Below are 24,212 nucleotides of genomic sequence, written 5' to 3' on the forward strand. Positions count from 1 at the left end.
GATACTCAACTAATTCTAAACTATCCTGTGTGTAGAAAACAAAGTGATTAAATGAGAGTTTGATTTGAGAGACAAAGTATTTGAAATTCCTTTGCACTTGTTTCCTGCGCCTGCACCTTTTAGAATTCTCCCCAAGTCTTCCCCACTTTCCTTTTTCAATAAGCAAACCAGGACATGAATCAAACCGAACTTCCATTCAATCCTGTAGCCCGCAGCATTGGAAAAACATTTATCAAGAAACTGTGATACTAGCAACTTTCATTTATATTTGGTGACATTCCACAAGATTCTGGCTGCTTTTCATTTTTCGTAGTCTTAAAGATTGATATATAATATGTACAGTGTGTGCAAGTCTTTTTTTCCTTTTCCTTTTATAGTCTTATTTTGATATTAATACAACGTCCCTGTTATAACTTAATTTTTAGAAGTATGCCAAAATAAACATAAAGTCATTTTCACCGAAAGCTTTTATTAATTGACCTTTGTAGATTCTCAGGAGCTTTATTTTCTCATCTTTGGATTTGTAAGCATCTATTTCATATGCCACTGTCTCATGGTTTCTGATGACACGTGGCAGGTAATACAGAATCATACAGTAACCTGCCCCACACAAACAGTTATTTTGTGCCATCTGTGTGCCAATTACTGTTGTAGAGAATTGGTTTATTTTTCCTGTCATACCTCTCTCCACCCTGCACACAGTAAGATCTCTCACACAATTGTTAGGTTAGATTAGTTAGGAGATGCCATTGCAAAACATTATAAAATGCCATGCATTGGTAATCTGATGTGGCAGGATTTTTTCTTTACTTACGTGTATACAAGTGTATTGGTGCCACTAAATAAATAACATTCTGGTTTAAAACTACTTTCAAATAGACTCAAAATCAATTATAGATATGAAACGGATAAAATAAATCATTAAGGCACAAAGAAGGAAGGAAATAACTATAAGAAAAAATAACTATAAAAACCAGCATTTGAATTATTTTTCAGATGAATGTGTAGAACATAGAAGTATTTTCCATTAACCTATATAGTGATCTGGAATATATACACATCCAATAGAAGAAAAAATAAGAACAACACAATTTTATAGTTTCTAGTATGAAGTCATTGAATGGATTTGAAAATTCAATTTGTTCATATTTTTAGTCTAGATTTACAAAACAAACTTAGACATAAGTACTTCCTCTAGATATGAAGCTTAAAAATGTATTCTAAAAATATTAGATTTTTTTTTTAGTGTTCTGATTGACAACTCTAAAAAATATTTTTATCAGTTTTTGGTTTGGACATAATTTTAAACTTAACTGGAAAATTGCAAGGATGCTAGAAAGTGTTCCCTTGAATTCCCCACACCTAACACTGTGCTCCATTTGGTGTAGTGTTCCCTCTCTCCCTCTCCCACCCCACCTCTCTCCCTCTCCCCCTCTCTCTCCCTTCATTAATATTTTGTGAGCCATTTGAGAGTAGGTTGAAAACATTAACTTGTGATTACTTCACAAAATATTTCCTAAGAACAAGAACATCCTCTTGCGCAGCCACAGTACCGTGACCCAAAACAGGAAATTCACGTTGACACAGTACCTTGCGCTAGATGACAGCCGACCTCACACAAACCTCCTTAGCAGTGTTCCGAACAAACACATCCACGTTCACGGGCAGGGTGCAGTCCCAGTTCAGGCGTTACAGTTACTTGTCACCTCTTCCCGTCTAGAGTGGCTCCTTGATTTTTCTTCATGCTTCACAACTTTGGCATTATATTTATTTAGGAGCTCCTGGGTGGCTCAGTCGGGTAAGTGTCTGCTTTCAGCTCAGGTCATGATCTCCCCGCAGGGAGCCTGCTTCTCCCTCTGCCTATGTCTCACTTTCTGTGTCTCTCATGAATAACATAAAAAATGCTATTTATTTATTTGAGAATAGTAGAATGTTATTGAAATTAAAAAGTGTTATTTATTTGAGAGAGAGAGATCACAAGCAAGGGGAAGGGGGCGGAGGGAGAGGGAGAAGCAGACTCCTTCCTGAGCAGGGAGCCCAAACTGGGGCTTGATCCCAGGACCCCAGGATCATGACCTGAGCCAAAGGCAGACACTTAGTGGACTGAGCTACCCAGGCATCCTGACTTTGACATTTCCAATAGCACAAGGGAGTTACTTTGTAGAAAATCTCTCAATTTGGATTTCTTTGATGTTTCCCCATGATTATAGACTTAATTTATACACTCTTCAACAGGAGTATAGATTTGCTCCATTTATCAGTGATAACTTGGATGTGTTAGGGTTTCTGTTAATATTTTGGTGACAGGGTAGCAGGTATTTTAGTAATAGAAGACCTTTTGGTCTAATTCTTTAGAGTTTGTCTTTGAAATCAGGCACTGGGATTTTTTTTACCTGATTAATATGTTTGTCCTCTGATACATGAAGATTGATATCTTTTTAAGGACTTAAAAAGTACTAATTTTTTTTACACATGCAATTTCCGGGGACATTATTAACTCACCTTTATATTGACTTTTATGCCCCTAGACTATAAATTTCTGTGATTAATGTACTTCGGTTTTGCTTAAAATTTCTTAACCACAGCATTCTGTTCTGTGCTATTATATACTCTTCTCATGCTATTATTCTGCTCAACTAAAATGCTAAGTAACACAAGATTGAGACTGTTGTAGAAATTAATTTTATTTCTTGATTTATGGTAGTGCCATATCCCTATATTTTAAAATGCAGTTTGTACAGTTTGAAAATTAAAAATTATCCTTAAATCCACTTAACGCTTTGTGGTTTTTACTTTGAGGATAATGACAACAGAAAAATGGTTTTCAGATGGCAGCTTTTATAAGAGTCAACTGAGATCACAGACTCCCTCCCTTAGGTCACACCAATGGCTGTGGAGTGGAGAAGTCTGCATTTTTAGCAAGGTGCGAGGCAGTTCTGGTGCAGGCATTTGAATTGTTTCACCACCTCTGAGGGACACTACGGGAGGGAAGTATATATTCTTTGTTGAGTAAACATTAAGAGAAGGAAAGAAATCATGACCACATTTATTTTAAAGTTCTGTGGAATGGAAACTGAATTGAGCACCAATTCCACTCTCATAGTGAATGAAGTGGATTAACTTAAAGCTGTAAATATGTCCGTAGAGCTAAAAAAGAGTACATGGATTTATTTCTTGACAAATAAAAAATGACTATACCTTAGGATATTATTATTAGGTTTTGATGACAAGTATTTTAAAAGTCTCTCTCATTGGCCCCGTCCGGCAGTGGAATAGTGATGAGTGGAATGGTGAAGAATGGGGCATGGGAATAAGACTGCTAGATTTGGGGGAAAGTACCTAATTTTCCAAAGTGTCAGAGTCCTCCTTTGTAGTTAAGATGTTGTCTGAATTGCCAATGAGAGAATATCTATAACTGTAGCACAGAATCTGGCAAATATAAATATTCAATAAATGTTGGTGCTAATGACAATTTGCTTTTTATGGTTCTATAACAAGGGTTTTGTGCCAGGTGAATTTCTGCAGTCATACCAAACCCACATTTCTTTTGTAGAATTTCATATCACTTACAGAGAATTGTTTTGGTAAAATTTTCTTTTTTCTATATATTTTCCTTTTTTTACCGATTTGAAAGATGACTTATATTTTTAAAAAGGTTTTATTTATTATTTATTCATGAGAGACACAGAGAGAGAGGCAGAGACATAGGCAGAAGAGAAGCAGGCTCTGTGCAGGGAGCCCGATGTGTGACTCAATCCTAGGACCCCAGGATCATGACCTGAGCCAAAGGCAGGCCCCCAACCACTGAGCCACTCAGTCTCCTGAAAGATGACTTCTGTCTATCAAATTTTCTCATCTTGGGTTAGAAAAAGAAGAGCATAGTTTCATTTAATAGAACGGTGGAAGAGAGCTACCAATAAATTGATCCCTTTTAGGGTATATGAGGTTTCCTGATGGGCATGTCTTTCAATAGTGAGTATTTAAAATTAGGCAGAAGCTGTGGTGAGCTATTTTCCAGCCAGCCTGGGCCCCTGGCAGCACTTCCAGGGAAGGAGGAGGGAGATTTTGATTCCCTGACAGGAGTCCCAGGGCTGAGGGCATGTGACCACCTTCCTTAAAACAGGAGATTCTTTTAGAGAATTCCATTATGTCAGCATATCATTCATAATTTGTATGTATGGTATTAACTTAAGAATATAAAAGATTCATAGGTTTCTCAAAAGAATTCCTTAATCAGAATACGATAGAATAATTTTATTCAGAAATACCTCATTAACCTGCCATTGTTAGCAATAGGATGATTTTCCAAAAGACTTAAGCTCATCTTAGGAACCCATTTAGAAAGATTAGATGTAAATCTTTGCCATCCCAGATGGTGTGCAAAATCTAGATTATGAATTATCTTGTCATTTCTAATCTGAAAAACTAGATGACCATATTGAAGTCATATGGTCCAGTTGTTACAGTTTTAGATGAGTCAAGTTCATTGGTTTTGGAGAGGCCATGCCAGCGTAGATTGCTGTTTAGAAATGTTTAGAATGCCTAATTTTAATGATGCAGGGTAAAATGTAGGTTTGTCTTTTTCCCTTTGTTCCAATACTTCAGGCATTACTAACAGTTTGGTATCTTTATAGACCTTTATGAAACACATTCACTCTTCCCCTTTATACACACACACACAGTTAAATGGAAATATGTACAGATTTTATATAATTTTGATCGTACATTTTAGAGTATTGTATTTACATATTCATGCATGCTATTTCATAATCTGTATTTCTCCATTGATGTACATTTCATTTATAATTTATAAGTACACAAACATAACTATCATAATTAAATGGTAATGATGGCAATAATACTATATAACATTTGTTGAAATTTATTTTGTACCAGGCCATGGGCTAATTAATAAACGTCATTTAAAAATAACCAAATGAGACACACACTATTAGAATAAACATTTTACCAATAAAGGATTGGTCTTAGGTTAAGCAACAAGCCCAAAAACATTGTATCTTTATGCACATACATACATGCCAGAGATTTCTAGGTGTAAAATTGTTAGGTTAAGGGGAACACCCATTTTAAATTCTGGTAGATACTGCTAAATTGTGTTCCAAAAAGGTGTTATCAGTTCAGTCCCAACAGCAAGGTATGAGGGCACCTCTACCCTCATATTTTTCCATGAAATAGAATATTCACCTGAGTTTAGAATAGAATATTCACCACCTGAGTTTTAAAATTGCACGTATTTTCATATGCTTAGTGGCTACTTGTATTTTTACTGTGAATTGTACTTTCAAGTTGTTTGCCCCCGTTATGTTGAATTGTTAGTCATTTTTACTGACATGTGAGGGCTCATGTACACCATTGATATGCGTTCTTTAACATACACATTTCTTTCCTTTGAGTGCCTATGTTTAGCTTTGTTTATGATGGCTTTCATTTTACAGAAGATTTAACTTTTTATGCACAAAACCTGCCAGCCTTTCGTCTGATTTTATGTTTGTTCAAAAAGACCTAGACACCTTAAAATCTTAAGTACATTTTCTTTTCTTATTCTTTAATGGCTTGCGTAACTTTATTTTCATCTGAAATGTTGAGTGTTGTGGTGTAGGGTAGGAATCTAATTTTATTCTTCCCTGCCTGAACCTCACATTATTCTAACAGCATTCACTGAGTAAGACCTGTCTTCCTCTCACCAGAGTGGAATGCTGCCTGTGGCGTATGTCAGGGGAACTTCTCATTTCAAGGTTACTTGAATATACAGTACTCTTAGGGGACGAGGGAAGAGTCTTAGACTTGTCACACACACACACGGGATTTGCACATTTAAGTTCCCCTTCTTTATTCTGTTTTTGTCTCCATGTCTCTTCAAATACAAGCATGAATCTACTTTCATTCTGACATTGAAATATTTGTTTGGTGGGGGGTGTATTCTGTGTCTCAGCCTATGGATAGCAATGCCTTTGGCTGCAAATACCTGGAGCACTCACCTGGGCCCAGGCTGCTAATGCGAGCCCCCACACACATTTACCCAAGCAGAGCTCTTGTGACTGACCCAGACCTTGTGGCTATTAGGATTGCAGGATGCACCCCAGCAACAGCCATCAGGGAACTTTGAAAAAACAAGGTTCATTACTCATAGGTCTTGGAGGGTGCACAGCACATCCAAGTCCAAGGGCCATACAGCAAGGTCATGGAGAGAGAGCGAGCATGGGGTTCTGACTTCATTGGGTCCAAGGGTAGGGGGCCTAAGGTTTTGAGGACTCACTCTTTATTGGTGAATTGAAAATGTGTGGGATTTAAAGGGCAGGAAGGGAGAAGCACGGTTACTCAAGTGGTCAGTTATCTAGGGCACCCAGGGCTTTCTAAAAGGGGAACTCCAGGGCTGGGGCAGCCCGGTCCCTTGTCTAATGGTGTGGCTGGCCGTGTGCTTATTCGAGATGGAGGTCTTTGAAATGGAGCCCTCTGCCTTCAAAAGCTTAACATCAAGCCCTTACATCACAATAAAAAAAATAATTGCCAGGCACTTAAACTACAAAGTGAAATAGGAAAAATCCATTTATGACCTACTTGTTAATTATATTTTTCTTCTCTGAGGGGCAGGCCTCGATTAGAAGTGGCATGTTTGGCCATTTATGAATCTAGAGGGAAGGAGAACCGCTAATGTAAAACTCATACCTTTCTGTGGGTTGTGTAGAAATCCTGTAGTGGAACAAACAACATTTTAATATAGAGCCAGCAATATGGTAGAATGTTTTTAAGGAATATGATTTTAAAATTGAATTCTCAGAGCACCTGAGTGGCTCAGTGGTTGATCCCTGCTTTCGGCTCAGGGGGTGATCCCGGGGTTTGGGGATCGGGTCCTGCATCTGGCTCCCTGCAGGAAGCCTGCTTTTCCCTCTACCTATGTCTCTGCCTCTCTGTGTGTGTCTCTCATGGATAAATAAATAAAATCTCTAAAAAATTACAGAGTAGAATTCTCTACATATAAAAATCTCCAAGATAAATTGTTAATGGGGGAAAAAAACAAGGACATGGAATGGCATGTATAAGTGCATGTTTAAAAAGTGGATGATGGGTATTAAAAGCATGTGATGGAATGAGCACTGGGTAGGTATTATTTGCAACTGGTAAATCACTGAAGTCTACCTCTGAAACTAATAATACACTATATGTTAATTAATTGAATTTAAGTCAAAAAAATTTTAAGAAAGTCGGAAGAGGGGGGTGCCTGGGTGGCTCAGTGGGTTGAGCATCTGACTCGTGATTTGGACTCAGTCTTGATCGCAGGGTCATGAGTTCAAGCCCCACCTTGGGCTCCATGCTGGTGGTGGCACCTACTTATAAATAAATAAAAATTGGGAAAAGGAGAAGCATATATGTGTGTATATACAGAAACACTAAGAAAATAAGGATCGTTCTTACCTCTTGAGGGCAGAGGTGGCAGTGTCAGTGGCCAGGGGTGGGAAAGAATAGAAGGGAGACTTCCCCCTGGTGACAGTTTTAAACTTTCTCATCTTGAAACCAGGTGAAAGTATTATCCGCATAGTCTTTTAAGGATACGTCTTTACTCAAAAGCAGCAGCAATTTCAGAGAGGCGAGAATGGGAGGCTGCCTGTAACGTTTCCCAGTGATTTGTTAAATTAGGAACTTTACAGAACACATTCTTTGGAGTGGCAGCAGCAGACGCTGGGCTGTGTGCAGTGAAGTGAAATGTGAGAAGTATTTTTATTATATATATTCCTGAGTTAAGAAACCACACCAAAGTGTAATGGCTTATACAACAGTCCTGTGACTCTCACATCCTCTGAGCTCAGCTGAGAGTTTTTTTTTCTCCATGTGATGTCAGTTAAGGCTACAATCAGCCAGGGACCCAGCTGAGCTAGAGAATATCCACAAGGATGCACACATGTGGCAGGGATTTATTTGTCTCTGCCTCCAGGGAGCCGAGCTGGGGCTCTCCACTGGCTTTCCTTTGCACAGACTTCCTACATGGCTTGGCTTCTCCAGGTAGGTGGGTTCTGGGAGGCAGTGTCCCCAGAGGAAGGAAGGGGAGGGAGGCGGTCCCCATAAAGGTGAGACCAGGAACTGAGCCCAGCACCACTTACAACACATTCTGTTGTCCAGGGCCAGCCTAGACTCACAGGTTGGGGAAATAAAGTCACCTCTTGATGGGAAGAGTGACAAATAATTTATGTTCATCTTTAACCAGTCATGGGAATAAGCTTTTGCCCAGAATTAATTATAACTAAAGTCACCACTGAACAACTCATATTAAAAAAAAAAAAATCCTAGGTGGGAAAATTACCAGCTTATCTGACGAAGATTGTAACTCCAAACAAATGCGAATGCCCCACTTCTAGAGGATCTAGAACGAGCAGCAGTAACGGGTTACTTCATTCAAAATGTTTGGACAGCTTGAAAGATTGTGTTTAGTGAATTTTGCTTTGGAATTATGCCCTCTGCTCACCTTGAAGGAAATTACAACAGTCACAGGCAGTCTGCTTCTGCATTTCTTTCAGAGTTTGTGTTTAATATCCTCTGCATATGCGAAGAGCATTAAAAAAAATTTTTTTTTCAAATCCTAGTGTTAGGAAATCTTTAGTTCCTGGGAGGAATTGATATGATTGTTTCGTATAGTCAATGCAAAACTTATTATAAAGAATATCAAAAAATTAGCAGGTCGAATTTAGAAATACTGTAGGATATGAGTTGCATAAATTTACATGTTAACTATGCCTTAATGAGGATTTTTTACACTTGCTGTATTTTCCATGAAGTTCATTGCGGTCTATTTCTACTTTGCTGGTTTAGTGTGTGGTGCTTAGATATCTTCTAAAATTTTTTGTAATATAAAACAGGCTGCATGAATGAATGAAATAACGCGAGCATTGTTATCTATGTGAAGATAGAACATCTTTGCACCGCAGCGAGTGAAAGTAAGAGTTTGCTGAATAGAGGGGCCAAAGTAGGGGAATACTGAATCCCTAAGCGTCTGACAAAGTCTCAGGGAGATAGGAAGGGTTTGCTGTTGGTGCCAAAGATCCTCTCTCAAAAATTCTTGTTTACAGATGCCCTCTCTTCCAACAGAGGAAAAAAAAGGATTTCCTTAATCCAATGACTAGTATCTACAAAGAGCTTACACCAGACATCATACTAAAGGATGACCCAGTGAATTTTTTGCCTTCTTATAACAAGACAGGTGTGTTTATTGTTACATTTTCAGTTCAGCCTTGTTCTGGAAATCCCGGCTAGCGGAACAAGGGGGGAGGTGAGGAAAGTCTAAGAGCAAGGAAGGAAGAAACAAAACTGCCATTAGTCACAAACCATATTACAGAAATTTAGGCAACACAGAAATTATTCCTGGTTGTTGGGAACAAAGAAGAAGTGATAGCTGTAACAAAGTTTGCAGAAATAGAAATGCAAAGGACAAAATGAAAGGTAGTATTCCGGTGTGTCATAGACTTCTAGTTGTCCCTTGCAACGTGTCCCCTGCACCTTGCAGCATTGTATCTGCTCCCTGCTTTTATAGTAATTGAACCCTTGAGTTACAACTTGGCACTGAGCATGAAAATGGATCCCAGGCTCCCTTACAGCTAAGCATGGCTGTATGACTGAGTTCTAGCATGGAATGTTGAGTAGAAAAAGTGAGGAGTGCATCTTCCAGTAAGCATGTGCTTACTGGAATGTGGATGAAGTGATGGATCTTGGAACATGATGGATCTTGGAACACCCTCGGAATAGTGGAGCAATGGGAAAAAGGGACATTGATCTCTACCACCATTGGAGCAGCCATAGGGCTGCCAACTACAGCCATGCAGTCATACCTTGCAGTAGCCCAGTGGGCACCATTCCCAAGGCTGACAGTGTGAATAAGCCCCCAGAGTGCTGCAGTGTACATCCTGCACAACCACACACAGTAGCCAGTAGCCCAGAGCCACCTGTGTGGGTAGGCCAGACGGGAGGAGTAAATCTTGGGAAGCTTCCCCCTGGACTGTTTCAACTCTTCTGGCTTTCTGTTACAGCCTCTGAACCTTTATAACAAGTAATACAAGCTTCTAAATCAGGGATAAGTTGTAGTGTCCTTTAGCAAAGAAAGGAAATCAAGCAGAATGGTAGCCAAGGGACGAGGTGAATTTAACACTGGTTGAGTGAATGCTAGGTGCAAAGTTTTAGAGTGAGAGTTGGTGGAAACTAAATAAAGGACAGTTCCTGCCCTCCAGGAACTTAAGGTCTAGTGGAGAAACACATTCATAAACAGCAATAACTTTAGATAATATAGCCTTCAAGGAGTTTATAATCTAGTGAAGAAAAATATATTTATACTAATAACGTTAATACACAGGAGTGAAGTGCAGCTGTGGGGCAGCAAACTCGTAGAAGAGGCATTTATACCAATAATGTTAACATGCAGCAGTGAGGCGGACACCAGAGGCACTCCTGATGCGGCACAGAGTGGAACCAGCTAGCCTCAAGTTGCCAAATCACAACATTCATCACTTTTCCCTTAAGATCTCTATTTCAGTGTCCTTTAGACATCTGGCTTTCTGCAACACATACGCAGTTTGCCCAGTGTGTTTTAAAGACCTTTTTTTTTTTCAGCAAAGAAAGAGAAAAATCAATATTTTTTTATTGGCGCACAAAAATGAAAACATACTTGTCCTCAGAGGAACAAAACATCTCATTTATTCTACAATGTTTTCTAAATATTACTCCGGAGAGGCTTATATTTATTGAGATTCTCTGAATATGACCTTTAAAATACTTACATTGTGTTGATGGTTTTGTTCTAAACAGACTCTGATAATAAATAATATCCTATAAAAGAAAATGCACTTACAGAATAATTGTGTATACTGCTTATGTGTGGGTAGGGACCAGCTGAAAATTCTGCTAATCTTTTCTTAATATTAAGGCTGTTCTCATTGCTGTCACAATTTGCTATTTGAGCCTACTACGAATATTTATTGCGGATCTATTCTGAGCAGTACTTTGTGGAGAACTGTAGCAATGGGATTCACAAAATGAGCTCTGCATTCTCATATAGTTGGCCACTATCCAAAAGAAGGCAGAGAAACACACATAAATCACCAATACAGAGCGCTAAGCAGAGGCCCAAAGGGGTGTGAATATGTAGAAGAGGAAAAGATTAGTTCTTACTGGCTGAAGCTCGAAGCTATTGGAATAATGGATATTAAAAGGGTTGGAAACATTCCAACATGCACAGTTAGAAGTGAGTTTGGGGCAGGGGCAGGTGTGGAAGATGGGCTGGCGCAAACCAATAAAGCTGAGACCAGGAGCATATACAACAGAAGCAAGGGGCATGTGCTGGTCCATGTAAGAAAATGCAAGGCTGGAAGAGCATGTTGCGTAGATTTGTGCTCAGAGGACAGACATGGCCTTTATTCAGCAAGCAGAAAAAGGTCGTCAGAGATTTTTTTTTTTTTTTTTAACATGGTAGGTTTGATTCCATCCATGCTTTCTTCATCCTGGGAGAAACTGGAAGAGTTGAGTATTGAAGGCTGGAAATGAACTGGGAAGTCGCTGCCTTCTAGCTAGCAATGAGTCCTGAGAGCCAAAACTGAAAGAATGGGAGAGAAAAAGTAAAGGCGGAGGAGACATCCGAGATGTTGTTGAAAAAGAAGCTTCAGAGTTGGTGACAGGGGAGCAGTGGAGGAAAGGGTACATCTCAAATAATCCTCAGGATTTGGAAGCAGATAAGTTGTAAATGTGACCTTATCATCTAAAAGAAAAAGGAAATACAGAAGACACCGTCTAGATTTTCCCCCAAAGATAGACATGAATAGAACCCTACGTATCATTCGATGGCCAGTCTCTTCTACTGATCCTCTCACCTTGCTGTCATCGCTGATGGATCTTGCTTCCTCTCGTAACTTAACCATTTGTTGGCTTGACCTTCAAAATCTAACCAGAATATGAACATTTCATATCTCCCCTGCCGATACCATTCTGGGTCTGGTCACCATGTTCTTTTGCTTGCATCGCTGTGTCAAACCTATTTCCCCCAAGGCAACCTTTACTACTTGTAGTCTGCTCTTAACATAGCAGTTAGAGCTATCTCTAAAACAAAAGTAAAATCAAATTCTATACTCGAAGCCAATATTAAGCATATATGTTAAGTAACTAGAATTTAAATTAAAAATTGGGAGAAAAAAAAGTAAAATCCTGGGATTCCTCTCCTCAAAACCTTCTAGTAATTCCCCAGTTTCCTCAGAGTAAAGACCAAAGTTCTAACTCCAGCCTAGAAGCCTTGCATAATCTGTTGCCTCTCTCCCACAGCCACAATCACCTTCCACCTCATTTTTATTATTATTATTATTTTTTTGCTACTTGGCCCCAGCCACACTGGCACCTTGCTATTTGTGGAGAATTGCCATTCATACTTCTGCCTCAGGGCCTTTGCACTTGCCATCTGTCACCCCTTCCATTCCCTCCAGGTTTTTGCTCATAATGTCATTGTATCAGAGAAATTTTCCCCAACTTCCCTATGAAACAGCAACTGTCTTCCCTCCACTGCACTCTATATCCACTAAACTCCAACTTAATTTTTCATAACACTCAGCAAAGTACATATCTAGTTAGTTTGTATCTACTCTAAGGAGAGAAGACATTAGTCTTTTTACTTTCTTTCATTGCTGCATCTCCAACACCTAGAATAGCATGGCACAGTAGGCACTGAAATACTTTTTGAATGAATGAATGAATGAGTTCAGTCAGCATAAGACTGGATTCCATAAATGTGTACTAGGTGCTCCTTTTATCAACACTTACCTACCAACATAGCATCTGATGTGCAGACAGGCAGCTTGTTAGGAAGACCTGGTAAACTATTGCTAAGTTGTAACTGGTAAACAAAGCCTCGTCACTCCAACACCTTGCGCCAGTTGACTGCATGCTAGCAAACTAAAAAACTTTGTGGTAGGGGGTTAGATTAACAAGTGATCGTGGCATCATTTTTTTAAAAGATCTTATTTATTTGAGACAGAGACTACAGGCAGGGGGGGAGCATGAGCCGAGGGGAGGGCTAGAGGGAGAAAGAAAAGCAAACTCCACGCTGAGCAGGGAGCCTGACGCTGGGCTAGGACCCCAAGATCATGACCCCAAGGATCCCAGGACCCCAAGATCATGATCTGAGCTGAAGGCAGGCACTTAACTGGCTAAAACCATGCAGGCTCCCCTTGGCATTATTTTTTAAAACAGTTCTAAGATACAGAATTCATTCAATCAGTCATATGACAAATTTATTAAACAACTATCTATATATGCCAATACTGTGTCTCAGGGTACACAAAAATGAAAAGTTGTTTCTTCCCTTAAGGGGCTTACAGTTTGAAAAAAAAAAAAAGGAAAGAAAGAAAGAATGAACAACTGAAACTGCAATTACAAATGGGTGTGCCAAGGAGCTCCCAGCTGGCTCGGTTTATGGCATGAGCAACTCTTGACCTTGGGGTTGTGGGTTCAAGACCCATATTGGTTGTTGAGATTATTTAAAAATCCTTTTTAAAAAATGCGTGTGCCAAGTGCTTTGTGAGCAGACCATGGGAGCACAGAAGAGGGGCAAATAATCCAGGCGAGAGCCTCGAGAGAAGGCCAGGCTGGAGCTGAGTCCTGAAGGATGATGTAGATTTCATTCAAGTGGCAGAGGCACGCAGTTCTGGAGGAGCTTAGGGTAGGAAACTTCGAGGAGTTCTGTAGGGCTCAGACACAAGGTATCTTCTGAGAGATGAGGAAAGATGAGTATTGGGGATCCCTGGGTGGCTCAGCAGTTTGGCGCCTGCCTTTGGCCCAGGGCACAATCCTGGAGTCCCGGGATCGAGTCCCGTGTCGGGCTCTTGGCATGGAGCCTGCTTCTCCCTCCTCCTGTGTCTCTGCCTCTCTCTCTCTCCCTCTGTGTCTATCATAATAAATAAATAAATAAAACTTTAAAAAAAATAAAAAATAAATAAATAATAAATAAATTATGAAAAAAAAGATGAGGATGGAGATAGAGGTGAGCCGGGTTTATGAAGGAGACAGAGTACAAATGCTTGCTGGTCACTCCAATAGGGAGGGGCCCATCATGATGGAATGGGGACTTGTAGGGAGGAGAGAGCCACACAGTGCTGCTATGTTGTCATATTAAAGTTCACTTTTAATTCAGGTGCTGTTTAATAATTTTTTTTTTCAAAAAAGCTCTCAGGTATTGTAGGTTAAGTTTAAAAATAAACAAGTTTGGGCTCTAATCACTCATCAGCTGTGATTAGATTAATTGAATTGAAAAGTTAATTATGAACTGGAAGTTATATGCTTCTGTTTTATTTGTATCAGGTAAAGTTCGTGGTACACCTTTGACTTTTAAAATTAAAAAAAACATTTTTTTCCTGCTTAAGAGTTCGTATTTTTCATTGTTGATTCCTTTTTAAAGGCACTTAAATCATCTTTGAAAATTTTTTTTAATTATTTTAGAGAGTGTGAGAGCAAGCGGAGGGAGGGAGGGGCAGAGAGAGAGAATCTCAAGCACACTCCCCTCCCAGACCCTGAGATCATGACCTGAGTGGAAGTCAAGAGTCGGCTGCTTAACGGACGGAGCCACCCAGGCGCCCCATAAAGGCACTTGAATCATCTTGCCAGCTGCATAAGGCCCTCCCCTCCCCCTGTCTGAGGGCAAGCAGCCTTGAACTACAATTACAAGATCCCTAGAGAAATTCCCAACCTTTGGAGCAGGATGGCAGTTTCTCATCTGACCTGCCAACTGACTGATCATAATCACACTGACATTTAAACTCTTTGAACCACAAGAGACACAGTGACTAAACTTTGGCCTGTGGAGGCATCCCATGGCCCTATGTTCTCAGACGTCCCCTTCTTCTGCTTGAGCTTCGGGGCCAGATAACTCACCTCTGTCTGCTGAGCACCCACCTGCTCCCCCTGGCCTCAGAGTGGCCAAGCGCTAATGTTCCTTCTTCCTGAGGATACGGGGTAGGATATTTTCAAATGCTTGTTGACATGTTAACACCAAAATTTTGAGTGTTTGATTAGGTGGGGGAAAAAAATCTAAACAGAAGGAAGAGTGATGACACATGACAAAATGAAACAGTTTTCAATGAAGGAGGGAGAATAGAACTAGGATTATCTGCACGGGAGCTAAAAAGTTCTGACTCGGAATTTCTGCCTGCCTGAGCTCCAACTTTCCTACTAATTCCTTGCTAAAACTAATTAGAAATCCTCACACTGAAACTCAGGAGGTGGTAAAGCTGGCTACCCTGACCAATATAGTCAAAGTCTCAGCAGTTTGCTGTCAAGCCAAAAATGGATCGGTATGCAATTTGCTGCCAACAGTGACTCGAGGACCTAGGCTCCTTCTAGCTCACGGCTGTGCCACGTGTCACATGTGGCTTTCCTGAGTCAGTGTGCCTGTCTGTACCAAGCTAGAGCCCCAGAGAACAGAGATTCACATGTGGGAACTTTTCATGGGCCAGATGTGACAGTGGTATTATTCACCGGTTTCCATTAGTTACATTGTCAGAACGAATTGTGAAAGACACTGGGGCCCAAGAAGACAAAACAAGTCGGTCAAGAACTTTCCTACTTCTCAAAGGAAAATTTGCTTTCCCTGTAAGTCTCTTAGGACCTAGTTTACAAAGGGTCCCCATTTTTATTTTTAAAAGATATTTTTAAAAACCAAAGAAAAATTGCAGGAACAAGCCCCTAAGTCCACTCTATAATTTCATACGTTTATAATCACATAATCTTTTACTGATAGCATTTTTAGATCTATGCATAACAGTTATAATTATCATTTGAGATAGTGGTATCATACTTCATGGAACTGATTATTTACATCATTTGCCCTTTTGGGCTATTAATCTGGCTCTAGGCTTTTCCTTTTCTACCACTGTAAGTAAGCCTGCAGTGATTACCTCATAGCAGATAGTATTTTCATCAGTTACACTGTTTTCTAATAATTCTACAGTTGCATTATTGTAAGAATAATTCTGAAGTGAACACATTTCAGCAGATAGTTTTTGCTTCTATTGAATTATTTTCTTAGAACAAATATTGATAAATTGCATTACTGAGTTCAATGGTATGAATGTTTTAATAATTCTGGATGCATTTTTTTCATCATGTTACCTTTCCAGAAGTTTATACTAATATTCAGTGCTAGTGACTTTACTATTTTATTCTGGCCTCACTAGCATTTATAAAATGTTTTCTGACACTAATTTAATAGATATACAATGGTACTCCAGAGCTGTCTTAATATTGATTCCTGAGATGCACATTTTTGTGTCTATGGAATTTGAGATTTTTTTTTTGATATATCTGAAAGAGCTGTTTATCTGGTACAGATATTTATCTTCATTCAATTGGTTTTACCGCAATTTCCTTTCCTCTCCATTGTGTCTTGTGGTTATAGGTTTCCTACACCGCCTCCCCAGGGGACACAAGTACTTCAGTGGACACAAACCTTAACGTTTTCCTTTGTGATGTTTCTATTATTTGGAACCATAGAAATCCATATAGAGTAGGATCTATTTTGGGCTTTGTGTTTTATTCCATTGGTCTGCATGTTTATTTTTGTGGCAATTCAGCACAGTCGGTAGTTGAAAGATAATCAGAGATAGGGTTGTGTAGGATGAAAGAAGACATCAACCACTTAATCTTCTGCATACAATCTTATTGGGCTGATTTAAATCTTTCAAAGAACAGAGGAGTGTGTAGGGATGTATGTGTGTCTGTGGCAGGAAAAATGAGAGGTAAGGAAGGACAAAGGGAAGAAGTATTGAGAAACTGTGGGGTTTGGGACAGATGTAGTAGCTGGTAAACTGTTTGGGTTTCATGTAATCACGATTCTACATTTCTGTATTGACTTCATGGATTCCAAGCAGTTTCTGAATGGTCAGACTTGATAGAGCACAACTTTGTTTTTGATTATTAACTTGTGATTTAAACAAGGTTTCTAAAACAAATCAATCAAACAACCTAGAGAGGTATTAAAATTAAATGCAAAAAAAAAAAAGCTATCAGGATGATAGCATTGTAGTGTTTAATAAAAGAATTTTTTTCAAGAAAACAGAATAAATGACTTTTAAAATAAACACTGCAAAAATTGTTTGCAGAATTCATATTTTCTTATGCTGAAAGACAAAAAAATTACTTCAAGTGCGAAGAAATTTATAGTTCAGTTATGAGAATGCATTATAAAGGAGAATTATAGCTGCTTGAGAGTTATTTGCATTTATAATGAAGGGAATTCAGAAATAAAGCACTGGGGACTTGATCTATCCAATGTTGTGATCATTCTTAAGACTCTCCAGATTTCTTGATAATATAAAACCTGATTGCAGCAGAGTTATTGGAAGTATATGGAATCTGGACAGAATCCAGAATCTAGTAGAGTCTGGAAAAAAATCCTTTCGTGTGGTGAATATATAGAGGCATGATACAAACAAACCTTCATCTATTTTTTCTAGTTCATGGTCTGGTCATATCCCCTGCCAAAGCTTTTCTGGGAAGCTGTAAGGAGAAAATGATTTGTTGGCCTAGCTTCTGACTTGACTTCATTCCTCTCTGTGGGGGATCACTTTACATTTCCTTAATTGCTGGGACAGCTTGTATGGTTGGCAGTGGTTTGAATTGAGAAATGGATTTTAATGAACTACAGTTTCTTTTGCTCAGCTGGAATTGAAGTAGTCATAGACTAAATTAACAGCCATGGTCAAAGCTAAGATGACAGCTGTGTCACTGAAAAGGAAAGGTAAGGTTTTGTGCTACTATATTAGGATCATGCTCTTAAAATAATGGGGTTTGCAACTTCACACTTTTGAGTTAGATTGCTGTTTTTTTTTAAGGTACCAAAAGGCTCCTCCAAGGTAGTTTTAGAAATGTCAAATGTCAGCACAGGGAAAGCAACCTGGCTGCAAGTCATTCATTTTTAATCAGATAATAATTTATATTCATCTTGTGATTTAGAGTACATAGTCTTAGTTTTTTTTCTTCTTCTTGGCCAAATCTAATAGGTCGCAAATATTCCTACTGAACATCTAAGGATACAAATAGAGATAAAGGTTAAGTCATATGGACCAACAGAAAAAATTGGAATTATACTCCCTAATGGTTAATTTAACATGTGACATAACTTATACTGCTTCTATATGAATCACAAACATTTTCTAGGCCATTTGAAAACACTTTTTTTTAAACTGAGGTAAAACTGGAACATAACACTATATTAGTTTCAGGTATATACATAATAATTCATTATTCGTATACACTAAGTAGTGATTACCACAACAAATCTACTTACCATCCATCACCATACAAATTACCTCAATCACCCATTTCACCCACGCACAACCCCTTCTCTTCTGGTAATTACCAATCTGTTCTCTGTGAGTTTTGGTTTTCTGATTGTTTTGGTTTGTTCATTAGTTCTTTTCTTAAATTTGACATATAAGTGAAATCGTACAGTATTTGTCTTTTTCTTCCTGACTTCGTTCACTTAGCATAATATCCTCTAGGTCCATTCATGTTGTCATGATAGCAAGATTTCCTTCTTCTTTGTAGTGGAGTAATATTCTCTCTCTCTCTCTCTCTCTGCGCGCGCGTGCACACACACACACACACACACACACACCATCTTCTTTATCCAATCATCTGTGAATGAACACTTAGGTTATTTCCATGTCTTGGCTATTTGCACGTAATGCTGCAATGCACATGGGGGACATATAACTTTTCAAATTAGTGTCTCCACTTTATTTGAATAAATATCCAGAGGTGGAATGGTTGCATCATATGGCAGTCCTATTGTTGATATTTTGAGGACCTTTCATACTGTTTTCCACAGTGACTGCACCTATTTACTTTCCCACCAACAGTGCATGAGGGTTGTTCTTCCTCCACATCCTTGCCAACACTTATTATTTCTTGTCTTTCTTATTTTAGCCATTCTGACAGTATGAGGTGATAGCTCATTGTGATTTTGACTTGCATTGACTCCTGGGGGATCAGTGATGTTGAGCATCTTTTCATGTGCTTGTGGGCCATCTGTACGTTTTCTTTGAAAAATGTCTATTTAGATCATCTGCCCTTTTTTAAAAATTTTTTTTTATTTATGATAGTCACACACAGAGAGAGAGAGAGAGAGGCAGAGACATAGGCAGAGGGAGAAGCAGGCTCCATGCACCGGGAGCCCGACGTGGGACTCGATCCCGGGTCTCCAGGATCACGCCCTGGGCCAAAGGCAGGCGCCAAACCGCTGCGCCACCCAGGGATCCCCACTGCCCATTTTTTAATCGGATTGTTTGGGTTTTTTTCCTACTTAGTTGTTTGCTTCTTTATATATTTTTAGATATTAAACCTTTATTGGGTATATGGTTTGCAGATATTTTCTCCCATTCAGTAGGTTGCCTTCTCCTTTTCTTGATGGTTTTCCTTGCAGTGCAGGATCTTTTTAGTTTACATTTGCTTTTGTTGGCCTAGCTTTTGGAATCAGATCCAAAAATTCAATAGCAAGACTGATTTCAATGAGCTTACCACCTAGGTCTTCTTTTAGGTGTTTTATGTTTTCAAGTGTTAACAATCAAGTCTTTAATCCGTTTGTATATGGTATAAGACAGTGGCCTAGTTTAATTCTTTTACATGTAGATGTTCAGTTTTCCCAGCCCCATTATTGAGGAGATTATCCTTTCTCCATTGTATTTTTGTGGTTCCTTTGTCAAAAATTAATTGACCGCTTAGGCGTGGGTTTATTTCTGGGCTCTCTATTTTGTCCACTGATGGCAGGAGTTTAGATTGGTAACCTCTTTGTAAAAGTGGCAGGCAGTATTTTCTAAAGGTTCTTGACTATGTACTCAAGAGAAATGAATGTATATGTCTACCAAAAAACACATACAGCTATATTTCCAGCAACTTTGTTTACAGGAGTCTTAGATTGGAAACAACCTGGTATCCATTAACAGGAATGGATGAATAAAGTGTGAGGTATTCATAGAATATACAATTCAATGAGGTAATATCACAGAATGAACTACTGCTACCCACAACATGGATGATGCTTGTAGACATTATGTTGAGTTCAATGTCAGATACAAAAGAATAAATACAGTATGATCTTATTTATGTGAAGTTCAAGAACAGACAAAGCCACTCATGATGAAAGATATCAGAATTGTGGTTGGCACTGTTAGGAACAGAAGATTGGCTTGGGAGAGCATGCGAGAGCCTCTAGTGTGCTGGAAGTGTTTTATATCTTGATCTGGGTGAAGGTTGAATAAATATAAATAGATGTAACCCTTCACTGAGTTGTATACTTAAGATTCTTTACTGAATGTATTCAGATATCAATGAAAAGTAGAAATATTTGCTCTGGTTTATTCTATAATTCTAGAATAAAGGGAACAAGTTAAGTTGAGAAATGGCAAAAAGAACAAAGGAAGAGAAGACTTAGAAGTCATATTATAGCTCTCTTCAAACAGTTGAACAGCTGTTATTTGAAAAAGAGATTTGCCTTATTTTGTATGTTTTTTTTTTTTTTAAGAGAGGGAAAGGAAAGAGCAGACAGAAAGGGAGAGAGAGAATCTTAAGCAGACTCTACACCCAGAACAGAGCCATCATGGGCTCAACCTCACAACCCTGAGATCATGAACTGAGCTGAAACTAAGAGTTAGTCACTCAGCTAACTGAGCCACCCAGGAACCTCTTATTTTATTTAGTTTGATTGAAGACCAAGAACCAATAGGAAGAGTTGGATGCAAGAAAAAATATTTGAATATATTGGGGGAGGGGGTTTGTTTTGTTTTTATCTTTTTAAAAATTAAGGCAATTAAATAAGAAATTTTTATTATTAATTTTTAGAAATTAAGAATAATTAAGAAATGTATTGAATACGCCACAAGGGAGCAGAGGAGAGGCCATCTGCCATGAGGCAGTGGGTGTAGAATACACCACACGGTGGTGGGCAGAACAGTAGAGGAGAGGCAGTCTGCTGAAAAGATTGTCTAAAGATTGTCTACACAGTTGAGCCATCCTAGTATGCATCTGCCTGTGTGTTGTGATGTTCCCATTCCTCCTTTACAGAAGTAGAGTCTTTTTATCCACCATCTTCCTACCTCTACCTCCTGGCTTTGCATCTGGGCTAACCTGTTAGCTTTCACCAGAAAAATGTAGCAGAAGTGATGTTGTCTGAGTTCTGGGTCATAGGTCGCAAGAGGCCCTACAGTTTCTGCCTTCATTCTTTGGGAACAGTACCCTAAGACATGTGATGAAGTCGCTTGAATGTGGAGGAGGGTGAGAAACTATGTGGTAGAGAATCAATGTCCTCCAGCCCACAGGAAGCACCACCTGCCAGTCAGGGGAATGAAACCACCTTGGATCTTCCAACTCGGACAATCCTCCAGTTGAAAGCAGTAACATAACAGCCCAGGTGAAACTGGTAGGCATAAATTCCACAGAAATAAATATGATTAGCTTTGGGCTATCCTTGCCAATAATCTTCAAATTTTTTGAGGGTTTCAATCAGGGACCCATAAGCTTATCTAAAACCAATCTCAGTTTATAAGTTTTCTATGTTAGATCAGAAGATCAAAACAAATAAAAAGATAATTTAAATAATATGCATCTCATACATAAATGCATGGGCATGACTATGCCAGAAAAGTTCATGGAGATCAGATGCTTGCCCTGCTAGGCAAATTCACCATGAGTGTGATAGCTACAAAGGTAGAGGATTCGGGAGTTTTGCATTTGTGACTCAACTTATATGTGCAGTGCTTCTATCAGTGATAGGATTTTCTAAAATGGTGACCAACTCTTGACAAAGTTCCAAAACAAACAAATTCTAAGTTTCCCTCAAATATGGTAATTACTTTTCTAGGAAATTCAGTGTATAAAAGTGTGCAAAGACATTATTTGGTTTTCATATACATCTGAGTTAAGTTCTAAGCTCAGGTAGTTATCAGTGGGTTTTAATCTACATGAAAGTCACATGAAACATAGGATCCCACCTGATGAGAGAGGACTCTCCCTGAACTGGAGGAGTTCCAGCCTCCCGGATTCCTACCAATAACGTGTCAGCAGTGATCCCCAATTCCATGCCAATTTAAGCTGTTCTCCCTCTGTGTCCCCCAGAAAGCTTGGAGTGGATTTTTGTTGAGAACCACTGACTAAAATATTCTTTCCTTCATTATTGAGCATTTTGCCTTCAAACCAGTGATGAGAAATTACATCTGATTTCTGCACATAGTAACTAAAGAATAAAAGTCACCTTTTTCTAGTACTAAACTGTTGAAAACTTAAAAATTTTATATAATATATATAAGTATACATAATATATATTATATATGGTGGCTTCCAGCTCTGAAATTTTACCAGATATTGCATTTTAAATACATCGCTATGACATGAATCACGTTAGAAGAAAACTATGGATTTATTCTTATATATGAATGAAGGGATAGTTTTAAGTGATTGACTTTTTATTCTTTAAAAAATTGCACTTAAAATTGAACACCAATAAAAAATAAATTTATTATTAAAAAAATAAATAAATAAAAATTGCACTTAAATGGTCATATGTACACATTATAATAAAATTGTCACAATTCAGACAAATAGAAAGATAAATTATATGAAATAACAGAAGCAAATCAACCAAAGAGAGTTAATATTAATGTTTTTAGTTAATTTACTCCCAGGTTTCTTTCCATGTTTAATTTTTGTCTGTAGAGCTTTAAAATATTCAATAAACTTTGTATTTGCCTTTTAAACTGATGTTCTGAGCAGCTCCCTTATTATTTCAAATCAGTGGTAGTCTTAAATTTTTACAAACATTGTAACATTAAAATATGCTATGACAGAAATAGCTAGTTATTCTGCAATACATTTTCACGCCCAACCCCCCCCCCCCCCCCCCCCGCCCCACTCCACAGTAATGGAACTCAAGTTTGCAGCTATACACGTGACTGTCTGGAACAGGGTTCCGCATAGGCCAAATTCAGCCTGTTGTCTGTCTTCGTATGTCCTACAAGCTAAGAATGTTTTCACAGTTGTGTTTTGGTTGGGGTTCTCTGGAGAAGTATACAGATATGAGTTGGCTCACATGAATATGGCGACTGAGAAGCCCCACCATCTGCCACGTGCAACCTGGAGAACCAGCAGAGCTGATAGCATAATTCAGTCTGAGTTAGAGACCTAAGAACCAGGAACTCTGTTGCTTGAGGACAGGAAAATATGGAGTTGCAGCTCAAAAAGGGAGAGGAAGAGTTTGCCCTTCCTTTGCCTTTTTGTTCCATTTGGGCCACTAAGTTTGGATGATGCTCCCCAAGCCTTCTTTACCAGTCTACTGAATCAAATGCTAATCTCTTTTACAAACACCCTCACAGACACGCCCAGGAGTCATGTTTCACCAACTGTCTGGGCATCACTTACACCCTCAATCCTGTTGACAAGTAAAATTAACCATCACAAAGGAATTGTTGAGAAGAAGAGGAGGAGGAGGAGAAGGAGGGAAGGAGGGTGGAGAGAGAGGAGAAGGAGGAAGAAAATGCAATGGAGATGTTATGTGGCTAAAATATTTACTACCTGGCCCTTTACAGAAAAATGTTTGCTAATCCTTAATATAGAAAATAGACATTTCTCAGCCTCCCTTGCAGCTCCTGTGTGGGTCTGTGTGCCTAATTCAGGCCTATGTACCTGGACTCTATCTTTGCTCGTTGGAGGGCATACTTCTTTGCTCACCTTCCTTTCTCCTGCTTCCTGGCACATGAAGGTGATAGTGAGCCATGTAGAGAGGAACACCCTAGGGGCGGAGAGGTAACAAGATTAAAATAGCCAAAATCTGTAGGTGACCTTATCACACAGTGACTGTAGCAGCCCCAGATCACTTACCTACAGATAGTTACCTACAGAGAAATATATTTCCATTTCATTAAACCACTGTTTAGGGCAGCCCGGGTGGCTCAGCGGTTTAGCGCCGCCTTCAGCCCAGGCTGTGATCCTGGAGACCCAGGATTGAGTCCCACATCAGGCTCCCTGCGTGGAGCCTGCTTCTCCCTCTGCCTGTGTCTCTGCCTCCCTCTCTCTCTCTCTGTGTCTCTCATAAATGAATGAATGAATGAATGGCATTTTGGGGGGATGCCTGGGTGGGTCAATTGGTTAAATGTCTGCCTTCCGCTCAGGTCATGGTCCCAGGGATCCTG

Source organism: Canis lupus, chromosome 5 (assembly GCF_048164855.1).
Source record: "Canis lupus baileyi chromosome 5, mCanLup2.hap1, whole genome shotgun sequence".
NCBI classification, from domain to species: domain Eukaryota; kingdom Metazoa; phylum Chordata; class Mammalia; order Carnivora; family Canidae; genus Canis; species Canis lupus.